This window comes from Marmota flaviventris, chromosome 15 (genome assembly GCF_047511675.1).
Source record: "Marmota flaviventris isolate mMarFla1 chromosome 15, mMarFla1.hap1, whole genome shotgun sequence".
NCBI classification, from domain to species: domain Eukaryota; kingdom Metazoa; phylum Chordata; class Mammalia; order Rodentia; family Sciuridae; genus Marmota; species Marmota flaviventris.
The window spans coordinates 15740877-15751874 of record NC_092512.1 but is presented as its reverse complement, the minus strand read 5'-3'; the positions used below and the strand labels follow the sequence as shown (position 1 = coordinate 15751874).

The 10998-nt window shown below is 50.0% G+C and overlaps 1 long non-coding RNA gene across 1 annotated transcript; it reads left to right on the top strand.

Annotated features, from left to right (window-relative positions):
* Positions 1-301: 301 nt before the first annotated feature.
* On the top strand, positions 302-10424 carry LOC139702071 (uncharacterized). The gene is made up of 2 exons (XR_011704662.1): positions 302-344; positions 9384-10424. It is a non-coding gene; the product is annotated as an uncharacterized lncRNA (long non-coding RNA).
* The last annotated feature ends 574 nt before the right edge of the window (positions 10425-10998 follow it).

The window sequence follows — 10998 nt, the reverse complement described above, 5'->3', positions numbered from 1 at the left end:
GGATGAACGTGTGTGGCATTGTCCTATGCATAGCTAAGGCCTTGGGTCCAGTCTTGAAGGGGCTGGCATCACAGTGGAAGAGACAGACTGATACAGACGTGATTATAATTCTGAGTTCTGCAGCAGAAACTGCTCTAAAAATAAAGATTAGGCAAAGTTTCTGGGTGACACGGGGCTGGGTTTCAAAGGGTGAGTTGAAGCGAGACAGGTGAGGGACGGAAGGGAGGGAGTCCCGAGGGAGAAGGGAGGGGGCTTGAGCCAGGCGAGGGGGGGCACGGAAGGCTCAGGGAGTTCTGCTTCTTTCCCTTTTGTAAACACCAGACCTCCAAGAGTGCCTGCACCAGGTAAGGAGAGTGACAAAGTAAGGAGTAGGGTTGGAAAACATTGGCTGAGATGGTGTCTGTCACCAAGGACCAAGTCTACCCAACCTGTGTGCAGCGCCCATGGTGGTGGGGCGGAGGGAGCTGACTCGTGAAGTGTCGAGTAAAAACAAAGATGGGTGACATCCACCTCTGAAGGCCTTTGGCCTTTGTTCCTAAGCTGCAAAGGAATTGAGGGGGTGGGCCGAGGCGTACCCGTCAACACTGTCCTGTGAATCTGAGTGAGGTGAGTATCTGGGGCGCAGGGGGACAGAGGAGAGCAGATGGCATCATTTGCACAAGCTGATTGGGAGTCTTCTCTCAATACCCTCCTGCCTGCCCCAAGAACCTCGCAAGGCCGGCCTGCCCCGTGCAGCTGGAAGGTAGGTTCAGATGCACCAGGTGTGGGTGGGGGCTGTGGCAGGGCATGCTTGGCGGGGTCTCGAGGCCCCTCCAGCAGCAGCAGGCATGAGGTCTTCCCTGAGCCTGCAGCCGGCACAGTGTAGGAGGGAAGACGGGGACACGGCAGCCGTGTTCCGCAAGTCCTGCTGGGCACAGCTGGGGCTGAAATTATGACTTCATCTGCGTGCTCCCCGGGGGCTGCCCTGCGTCCTTATCCTAAGGAAGTGAAATCACTTCTCACACATTCTCCCCGACACCCGCGGCCCAGTGGGCCAAGAGAGGCAGCAAGCCACTGCCACATTTTAAGGGACAGCCGGGAAGCCAGAGACAGCTGCAGACTTGTCCAAGCAGAGAATTAAGACCCAGCAGCCTGTCGCCCACCCAAGCCAGGCCGGGGAATGGCCTCCTGGACACCGGGGACAGAATCCCAAAGGATCCCGAGAAGGAGCTGGAGGGGGCATCCTGCCAGCAAGGAAGGGCTGGCCAAGGCCACAGGGCTCAGGTGACAGCCTCCAGAGCCAGCCGCCCCTCTCCACCGTGTCATGGCCCAGCCCAGCCTGACGCACAGAGCCACATGACAGCTCCTTCCACCCTCCCGTGCTCTCTGTGGTCCTAGAAGCTGCTTCCCAGGCTCTGAGGACCTCCCTCTCCTGGGCCGTGCCCCAGTCCCACGGTGTCAGGCAGGCGGTCAGCATCGTCTTTTTCCCACTCAGGGCTGTCACTGTCACGCCCAACCACTGTCACACTCCACAGACAAGGAGAGGCACCCTGTCATGGTGGCAGGAATACAATAGGTCACAGATGCTGTAGAGCACAGCACGTACAGAGCAGTGGACTCGGTCCCCACGCCCAACCGTGGTGACATAAATGAGGTCATAATTTAGGGTCCTGGTCAAGGCAAAGCTCAGAAGTGGGGAGGAGGCCAGTTCTCCACGTGGGGGGCAGTTCTCCACGTGGGGGTGCCGTTCTCCACAGGCGGGGGTGGGAAGGGGGCGTCTTTTCAGGTCAACTTCTAGAGATGAGTCTACAAACAGACTGGACAGGGAGGCACCTTGGGGAAAGAAACAACTTGAACAAAGACAGAGCAGCATGACATAGGGACGTCTTCAAGGAGCTGTAGATGGTCCCACAAGGCTCAAGCTTAGGGGGTCAGGTGGAGCATGGCAAATGATAAATCTGGACGGAGAGGCAGGGCCTGGGTCCCAAAGGACCCTGTGACCAAGCCAAAGGTATGCACTTTGTTTCCAAAGGTCAGAATTCAGGGAATCCTTGTAGAGTTCTAGAGAGTAACAGTTGAGTAGGCATTCCCTTTTAATGGCTGTGTGACCCCAGACAAGATACTTAACCTCTCTGTGCCTCAGTTGCCATATCTGTAAAATGGGGAACATAAGAATATTTTTATCATAGGGTTTTCAGGGAGCTTTTAAAAAATATTGTATATGTAAAGAACTCTACACTGTGACTAATACATAGTAAATGCACCACAAGCCGTGGCTGTAATAATAATAATAAACTGCTATCATTGGCACATTTTGGAAAGATCACTCCAGTTTCCAGGTGGAGAATAAAGTAGAAGGCAACAAGCATGAAGCAGAAGGACCACATAAGAGGCTCCTGCTGGAGTCCAGGTATCAGGTGACGGTTATTTCATAGTGACATTGGGGGAGGACCACATAGGACTGAAACAGGAAAGCTTGGGAAGAGAGAAACTTCTGGAATGGATGGATTTTGCAAAGGAGGGGGGTGAGGAAGAGGGATGAATGTGGGTTTGCCGGGTATTTGCCGTGACAGAAAATCCAGCAGTCCAACAGGGGGTGACAGGTGGAGCTGACAATGTCAAGGGCAGGGGCAGAATGAGGGCCACCGACCGTGCAAGGAGAGCCATCCCGACTAGGCCCAGGCTGGCCGTGCAGCGGCAGCAACGGCTCAGGGACTGTGTGTGTAGCCCCTGCGAGAGGAGGACACAGCCTCGTCAAGATATTCAGGGCGTGGCTGAAGGCCTGGCCCACCCATAGCCAGAGTGGGAGGCTGGACCTGAGCCCCGGCCTCTCTGCCACTCTGAGTGGGGAGCTGTGTAGAGTTAACATTTCCATTTCCGGGCCCTAGAAGCCGTTAAAAATAAAAGCTAGCAATTCTCTATGGATCTTCTTAATTCCTAACCCTCACCCTCCACCTTGCCCCGCAGGGAAGGCCCTTCTCTGACAGGACCTCCCCAGGGGCGCTCCTGTGGCCCAGGAGGACCTGGCCGACTGTTCAGACAACGGCTGTCTGGAATTGTGTAGGCTGAAGACCCAGCTCCGGCTGGTCCCAGGTCATCCCTCTATGAAGAGACTCTCAGGAACGGTCCTCCTGGTTAGGGCTAACGGTCCTCCAGGGACAAGGGTTGAATGAGCCTGACACAGTCATCTCCTCACTCTCTTCTGTCTTGAGGGACAGTTTTCATGTCCTGTCCTCTACACTGTTAAATTTTTGGTCAGATGGATTCTTGGCTGTGGTGGGGGGGGGGCAAGGGGAGCTGTCCAGTGCATTGTAGGATGCTTGTGACCCCCGGGCCTCCACCCGCTAGATTCCAGCAGCACTCCCCAACCCGTTGTGACCACCTAAAATGTCTCCACACATTGCCAAATTTCCCCAGGGGCAAAACTGTCCCCAGTGGGGGACCCTGCTCAAGAGGAAGGACTCTGAGGTGTTCTATCTGATTCAGCTCTTATTCTCTTCTGAGGCTTCGCATTTTGCCTGGCACGGGACAGTGTCCACTCGGGGACAGGGAGACATGCTCCTTTCTCTGCCATGGCTGTGCACTTGCAAAGGTGGCAGGGGAGAGAGTTCTGTGAGCTGGTGCCCGCTCCTCCTGTGGCCTATGTCCTACTCTAGTGTGTACCAAGCTCCGTGCTGCTTCTCTGCCTCTGGGGACATATGCAACGCAACTCTTTTGTTTCCAAAAATCTATTGAGGTCATCAACAGTGTTTGAGAGCAAACAGATTTTCCTCTGGATTAAGGAGAGATTTCTGGAGACTTGGGTAAGAGATAAAGAGAAAGGTCAGGGGGTCCCAGAAGTGTTCTGAGTTTAAGGCTGAACGGGATGCACCAGGAGGTGTTTTCCTGGGCCCAGGTCCCCTGGACATTGCAAGACCCCGGGTGGCGTGCAAGCAGCAGAGACACCCCTCTCTGGGCTGAAATAATAGCCATCTGAGCAGGTGGGGGGCTGAGGCCCAGTAGGACCCTCTGAGAACCTGGGTACTATCTAAAACCTCAGATCCCTCCAGAGGACTCCGGGAAAAGAAACTCCAAGAATGCCCGAGGCAACATGAAGTCTTGGAGTTGAAATCAAGTTGATTTATAGATTCCTGGCATACTTGACTTCTGGCTTGGGATTCGTACCTGTGGCAAGTACGAAGGGCCAAAGTTAATAATAGCTAATATTTATTGAGTGCTTATTATGTCCCAGGCACTGTTTTTCCAGCGTTAGGTTAATTACCTTTTAATCTTGACAAGATTCCTTTTGGTGGGTCCCATTATAATTCCCAATTTAGAGAGATAAGACGTTAGAGACCTAGTCTAACTGGATGACTTACTCAAGCTCTCACAGCATCTAAGAGGTGGATGCAGAATAGTAAGAACAGCAAACACATAAAGCACCTCGATTCTGTGTTAAGCTCTGTTTCATGCACTTAGCGTGCATTAATTTATTTAATCCTCACAACAACCCAATAAGGTAGGTACTATCACCACTGTCACTTTATAAACAAATGGAGCAAAAGAGAAGAAGTAATTTGTCCAGGCTCCCAGAAAAAAACTCACAGTTGGCAGTCCTAGAATTTGAACTTGGAAAGCCTGCCCGAGAAGTCTGTGTAATCTAACCACTGAACCACGCTGACGAGACTCCAGGGCCCAAGCTCCTAACCATGCTCTGCTGGATGGTGACTGGATATTGGCAAACGATTGAGTGGTAAAACAGATTTTAGTAGGAACCGAAGGGCGGTGAGGACCAAAATGGCTTGCTGGGGCCCGGGAGAGTCAGTCAAAGCTGTGAGCTCAATGACCTGCGAGGTTTGCTTCGTGTTCACAACCCTGAACTCAGTCCCAACTCACCCATCCATCAAGTTATTAGCGCTCTTTATCTATAAATAGATCCAAGGGTTGAAAACTGAGGATAGCAACTCTTTGTAACGAGTCTACTCCCCACATTCACCCCCTGGAGCATTCTAAAAGGAGAATGGGAAGGAAGAAAAAAATCTTGTTCTAAGAGAAACGATGGAATGAACGGAGAGCATTCAAGTTGGCAAAGTCTGATCACAGGTGTCTCCCACAGCCCAGTGGATCTGGTAGTCAAACCAACCAAGCTTCTGTCCTTATTAGTTTGTCCTCAGCTATCCTGAGGGCTGTGGCTTCGGTTTTTGTAGGCTCAAGTCCCACAGTAGGAGCCCCATATGCAATGAGTAGACCTTGTTTAGATTCTGATTTAAACTACTTCGTTTCTTTGCTTGTTCATTTTTAGACAATCAGAGAAATCTAAATTTGGCCTGGATATTGCGTGAGAGTAACAAATAAATGTTATTTTTATAAGGATGACACTTACATTTTATAATGTAAGAAAATTCTCCTTTCTACCCCTCACCACCTATTTTTTTAAAGATGCATTTAAGAGTGAACTGACTGATTGTATAGAATTTATTTTTTAAAATTCTTGAGGAAAAAATGTTGGTATAGATGAAGCAAGTGCGGCAAAATGTTAATGGCTGTGGAAATTGCATGATGACTATACTCAGTCATTTTGTTCCCTGCTTTTGCATATGTTTGAATTCTTTTTTGCGGGGGTACTGGCGATTGAACCCAAGAGTGCTTAACCACTGAGACACGATCCCAGTCCTTTTTTAAATGTCTTATTTAGAGACAGGGTCTTGCTAAGTTGCTTAGGGCCTAGTGAAGTTACTGAGGCTGGCTTTGAACTCACAGTCCTCCTCCTCAGCCTCCAGAGCTGCTAGGATTACAGGTGTGCACCACCGCACTCAGCAATGTTTGGAATTTTTTACAATGAAAATAACAAACTAAAGCTCAAAGTTTACCTATACATGTTTAGACAACTAATGCATGGCTAAACTTGACTTGAGATTTCTTGACAGCTCATTTAATGGAACCCAGTGTCTGCGGCGAGTGTGAGGGTGGGGCCCACTCCACTCATTCCTACACTTGCTTGAGCCTCAGCGGAGACATCCCTTAAACACATTCCAGTCAATGGACGTTTTCCAAAGGAACTTTCTTTGGTCCCAAGCAAACTGCCTCACCCTGCTATTTTCTCAAACAAGTTCGTCCCACTCACAGTTCCATGAGGGACTTCTTGACCTATCTAGCCATCCCCAGAGGTGCGAGTGTCATCCAGGGCAGATCAGAGTGGCCCCTGATCACATGGGAGAAGCAGGCTATGGGATCTGATATCTTCAAACCTTGGCTTTCGTCTCCTGGCTCAGGCCCAGTCTTGCTTCTCCATCAAAGGTGGATTCAGTGCCCACCCCAGAGCCCCGCATATGGCAGCCACTTGGAGCTCCACCAACACAGAGGTGGATAGCTGTGCACACACGCCAGTGTTTACAGTGCACGCAAACTTATGGGAGAAAGGGGGAAATAAGTAAATATACATATAAACATATAAAATGTATAGGCTTACATTTCCAAAAAGAGGAGGGGGATACATCCCCAAGCTAATGAAAATGGTCACCAGAGAATAATAGAGGAACCGGGCAGAGAGATGAAATGGAAACTTCTTTGACAGTATCAGCTACTAGGTATTTTGTCTTAGACAACTGAAAAGCATATTATATTACTCTGGAACAAAGTAAGATGGGGCTGGGCCTCGCACATGTGAGGCATTGGGTTCGATCCTCAGTACCACATAAAAAAAATAAAATAATATAAAGATATCGTGTCCATCTTTAAAAAAAAACTAAAATAAATAAAGAGCATCCACTAAAACTTGAAAAACACTGAAACAAATGAAGCTACCTACACAGCAACTTGCTGTCATAATCCAGAGAGAAGAAAGTGCAAAACATCTTAAGACTCGTTATGTTGGTTGACTGTGTACCCTCAAAGCAGTGTCTTAACCTGAGGTACTTTTGTCCCTGGTGGACATTTGACAGTGTCTTGGGATATTTTCCTGTCACCACTGAAGGGTTTTATACTGGCATCCAAAGGGTAGATAGTACAGGCTACCATGCACAGAACTGTCCTCACAATAAAGAATTATCCAGCCCCAAATCGAGGCTTAGGTTTAAGAAACAGAGCCCTAAAGGAATTTATTATAAAGACAAAAAAAGCTAAATGTTATTTCTTTTCAAGTTCACAATGTCAAAATTACTGCTAACAACACTGGCATTGTGTGTATTGTTATTTGATACCTTTAGAGCTATACTGCATGATAAAGAAATAAAATTATGTAAATGACTCTCCCTGGGATTTGAGATTTTGAGCAGAAGAGAAAGACAAGTATCTTATCCAAGGTATTGTTAAAATTCTGTAATCTTGAATGTTCCTACGTCTGGTGCTTCATGCTCTTCAGCTTCTCAGCCTGCTGGCTCCCTCCCCTTCTCTCTCTCTCTCTCTCTCTCTCTCTACACACACACACACACACACACACACACACATGCCATGCTACCCTCCAGCACCTCTCCAGGGGGGCTTCTTGGGCTGCTTACAGCACAGTGGTCTCAGGAACACATGAACTTTTTTCATGATGGCCGACTTTGCAGAGGCAGCAAGCAAAGCCACAAGGCCCCTGCAGAACCATGCCTGACGTGGCGTAGCATCACCTCCACTCTGTTCTCTTGGTCAGAGCAATCCCAGGGCCTGCCATGCTACCCGGGGTGGTGAAACAGACTTCACCTCTTGATGAAGGACTGCCAGGGTCACAGTGCAGAAGATCACGTGGAATGGGAGACAGTGTCATGGCTCACTTCAGAAAATGCGGCCCACCACTGTGAGGTGCTGGGTGATATAGCCGGCCCTGCCTGCCCACCAGTGCCTGCAGGCCCAGTTTCTGACTCCAGGACTATTAAGATACGGGAAACTCCCAACGCTGGCCTCCTAACATGAGCTTCATCTAGTCTTCCAGATCTCTCTGAGTTACAGCTCAAGTCCAAACCTTCTTCCATTTCCCCAAGGGTGGTGAGGTTGAGTGGGCCCTGCTGGGGAAATGAAAGAGCAAATTCCAGGCAGTCTCTGCCCTGAAGAGCCTGAGTGTGCAAGTCTGAGTCCTGGGAGAGCCCTGCCCGCAGGCCGCTGAGGACTGAGCCCTGGTGCCAGGCAGCGGGCTCTCCCACTCTCATCTTGCAGGAGTGGGACCCCAAGGCAAACCCCTGGAAGCTGGAGCAAGATGAGTCCTGGAGGAATTGGGGGAAGGCCAGGACACAGATGCAGGACGGAAGGGCACACTTTCAAAAGAACGCCTCCTGAGTGCTTTATCCTCGGGCAGCTTCCTAACCCCAGGAGACCTGCAGCTGTGCAGCGCAGCACCCAGGGTTGAAACTTCTTAGGGGTGGGTAAGGGGACAATGAGCTGGGTTCTTGAAAGTGGGGTCATGAGGTCATGGGGGACAGTGGGTGGACTGTGGATAGGATGGAGCTGTATGGAGGCCGGCACATGTTCCAGAGCCAAAAAGTCTTCTTTCTTCCTTCGGCTGGATTTCTCTGGCAGCTCTCCACCTGCTCTCTGAGGTGATGAAGGACAGAGGCGACCCACCCTCCCTGCTTCCTGGTATGGCTGCTGGGCCCCTGTAAAGGCCTCAGCCCTCTCCACCCACCTCCAGGGGCCAAGGATTTCACTTTAGTCCAGCTCCTTCTTCCCCAAGCCCAGGGCCTCTGTTTCCTCTTAGAGTCTCCACCCTTGGGGGCTCCCCTTGGGCTAGATCTGGGAAGGATACCAGAAGGAGGGAGACTTTTAGAGAAGAGGCAAAGAGGAGGGGTGGGGAGAGACATTTCATTCTGAATTTTGTGGCCAGTGGGGGGTGAGAGGGGACAGGACCAGGGCAGGGCACAGTCCCTCTCAGGACCAGAGGCAGCTCTGGGGTGGAGGGAAGGGTTCCGCTCTGGCTGCTCCCCTTATCTGAAGTAGGGCTCTCAGGGAGAAATGCCCTGGGGCTTAACACGTTGTATTAAACCAGAGCTCCCAGTATTTCCACCCTCCTCACCAGGAAATCTTGGCCCTGCTGCTGGCCACATGTCCTGGGTATCTTTCATTTTGCTTCCCCTTTTGTCTGAGAGCATAGCCCTTGATTTCTTTGGGGAAGAAAAAGAGCACCATCTTTCTACCCTTCCCGTCATCCGGGTCAGCTCAGGACTGGTGCTGCACACCCTGGTGAACGGGAGCCCCAGGCCGGCCAAGGAGCACCATAGTCTGAGTGGAAAACTTACTGGAGTGGGTGTGTGGCGTGAACTGGACTAATCGAACTTTCCAAAGACTTGCCTGAGTGAGAATAAATCCAGAAGACAGTGGGCGGCACAGCCAAGAGATAGAGGCAGAGAGAGAGAGAGAGAACACCCACCGATGACATCACTTGAGTCCCCTGACCAGGCTCCAAATAGGCAGTTTTATCAAAAACTCAGACCTTGTCCCCACGTCTTCCCTAGGCACTGCATCCAGAGCTCTCTGCCAGAGAGTAGACAGCAGCAAAGATCAAACCAAGGACAAGGGAGGACCTCCCAGAGGGAAGAGCTGAAGGCCACAGAGCATGCCAGCCAAGGGAGGCTGTCCTGAGCAGAGCCAAGGTCCCCAGATGGGTTGACCAAGTGACTCACCTGCTGACAGAGAAAAGTGTATTTAGTTCCTGCCCCGCAGGACTTGACCGTGGCCGTGGACCAGCAGTGTGTGTGCTTTCTTTGGATCTCATTTCTGAGTGGGGCTTCGTATGACAGTCTTCCTGATCCTGTGCCACCATCACGTGGTGGGTATGGAAGGGCTGGGTAGTGAGGGAGGTCACGTGCTTTCTCCTACCACCAGGGGCTGCAGTGGGCCCTGACAGCCTTGCACTCAGGTACTCCTGGTGGAGGCGCCACAGTGAATCCCAGGACTTGTCTCCCTTGGAGATGGGGTAGGTGTATCTGTGTATGAGAAGAGAAGAGCCCACAAATATTTGGTGGCCCCAAGTGTGAACAGTGGCAGACACTGTGGGACCCCCCCTCCCTTACCCCCGCAGGCTAGTTCTTCTGTTTCAGACTAATAAGACACTTCATTTTTTGTCTGGGCCCTGGAAGTGGATCTCCAGCCTCCCTTGCTGCTGGGTGTGGACAAGTTCCAAATAGAGCAGAAGCCATGGGAGCAACTTCAGAGTCATTCTTGGAAGAGGAAAGGGCCTCTCCCTTCCTCTTCCCTCTTCCCCACCCTGGGCTGCAATTCGGATGTGCTTTCGCACCATCTTGGACCACGCGGTCAAGGGTGATCCTAGGAAGGGATCAAAACTGTGTGTCAAAACTCCTGAACCTATAAACTCCAGCTGTCCTGGGTTCATATCGTCTTTTCTTTGGGACTTGTATGAATTCAGTAAAACTCTCTCTGGGAAGCTATATATATCATAAATCCTATAAAAATACTGTAATACTGGAAAGGTATAAAAGTAGCAACTTTGGGAAGCTACCAAATGAAAAAATAAAATTAAAGTGAACAAATTTAAATTCATGCTATTACACTTTTTCTTTTAAAGTGGCTTTTGTAATGCAAATGCACACAGCCTCTCAGGTGGAGTACATAATGATCTGATTCTTTTTCCTCTCCCTCTCTCTGTAAAGCTTCTGATAGGATTATCAGTGACGTAGAATGTCATATCAAAGGTCTGGGACATAAGAAGCTGGGATAGCAAAATAGAGTCACAGAGCAATCCTTGGCCTTTGAATACCCCAAAAGTAGCGTGTCCCCTGGAAATACTGTCTTCTGGATAGGGGACTAATAAATGTAGAGCTCATTTGAACTGTGTCACAGCCTGCTTTTGCTATGGGATTGTATCATCATTTCAGGAGAAATTTATGCCAACAGTCCGTGCACATAATTAAAATTGTCCTCCTAGACCCCTCCTAGTTTTTGAGCCCTAGAGCTTCAGCAAGTCCCCTATACATAAGGAGGAGAAACAAGAGTAGGTACCCTGGCATCCACAAACCAGTATCTTCCCTTTGGCTTTCGAGCATCTCAGAAAGCCATTCTTCCATAATGCAATAATTCTGTAATCAAAGTGACATTCTTTGCACATGTTGA